Source organism: Atta colombica, unplaced genomic scaffold (assembly GCF_001594045.1).
Source record: "Atta colombica isolate Treedump-2 unplaced genomic scaffold, Acol1.0 scaffold163, whole genome shotgun sequence".
Classification (NCBI taxonomy): domain Eukaryota; kingdom Metazoa; phylum Arthropoda; class Insecta; order Hymenoptera; family Formicidae; genus Atta; species Atta colombica.
In genome coordinates this window covers 3043680-3045195 of record NW_017259254.1, presented here as the reverse complement: position 1 = coordinate 3045195, position 1516 = coordinate 3043680, and positions in this window count along the sequence as shown.

The following is a 1516-nucleotide window of genomic DNA, read 5'->3' as shown; positions in this document are numbered from 1 at the left end:
AATCGTAATTACTTTATCGCGATAACAATTCCGATTTGAATATAATTTTTGCAACATATAATGAAGAGTCGCTATAGTTTTCTTAGACCAATAATGTCTACACTTAAGATAACGACAATTGAGCACTATTCGGTTTTATCGACACGACACGCGACGATCTCTCATGTAATAATTACCAATCCTATTAGAAAAGTCATTTATAGTTTCATTTATTGTGTTCATATGAAACGATTAGACGTTTGTCACTCACACACACACACACACACACACACACACACACACACACACACACACACACACATCTCAGGGGATTAAACAGGTAGCCGTGTAGTAGCACGCAATTTAGCAAATATGTTTTCAACATAAAACTGTAACATAAAAGTAGAACATTGTTTTATCTTGAAATGATATGCTTGGATTTTTGTAATCTGCTTGAATATATGAGCAGATGCATCAAGAAGACAGTTGATTTTTGCTGCTATTATTGTCTTGGACTTTATATCACATTTTCTTATCGATGACGATTGATAAGATCAGGTTTTTTGCTGAAATTAAATATGGATTTTTTAAATTTCTATATTTGCTGTGCAAGGCACTGTAAAGAAACAGACATTTCACGTTTTGAAGAAATGAAATTAGTTAGCTAAATAGACCACGGAATATGAGTGCGTTCACATTTACAATTGGACCGTATGTTTTCTTGAGTTTAAAACCTCATCTACAATAGTCGCACGAGTAGTCAATGTCGCAGGAATATTGTTTCTAGTCGTATGATTATCGTAGTCGCAAGAGCTCTTGTCGTATACAAAATTCAGCCAACTTCATACGACAAGAACTCTTACGACTGTGACAACCATATGATCAGGACTGTTTTATAATAGAGTTATAAGCGGTAAGAACGGTACCGTAAGAAATTAACCAATCATAGTCGATTATTTTTCTCATACTTAATTGTGATTGGTCAATTTCTTACGGTTTACGACCTTATTGTAGAACAGGCATAAAAAGTAGTACAGTATTCCTGCGACATTGACTGCATTCAGCGGATTCAATAATTGAGTAAGTGTTCGCTGTTATTGATGTGTTCTTCTAGATCATTCAATCAGACTTTTGAACTTAGAAGAATACATCAATAGCAGCGAATATTCACTCAACTGATGAATCCGCTAAACGTGCCCAATTTCATACGATATGGGACACAGCCCGTGCGATTATTGTAGATAAGGTTTTAATGATTGCGTTTTGGTATAATATTTTTCATATTCATATATATCATGGACGTTGCGTCTAAATGACACACGTGAAGTATTTACTCCTTAAACGCACCCGATTACGTTCTTTAGTTTAAATGTCTATTGAAAAGAAAAATAATTTATCTTTTGCTGTTGATATATGATTTGATTGGATGATCATCTATCAATTTTTTTCTTTTACATTTAAAGTTCTCAGTGATAAACTACATATTTATGCACGAAAGTCAGTTGTTTAGAACACTGAAATTTAATTTTTTTTTGAA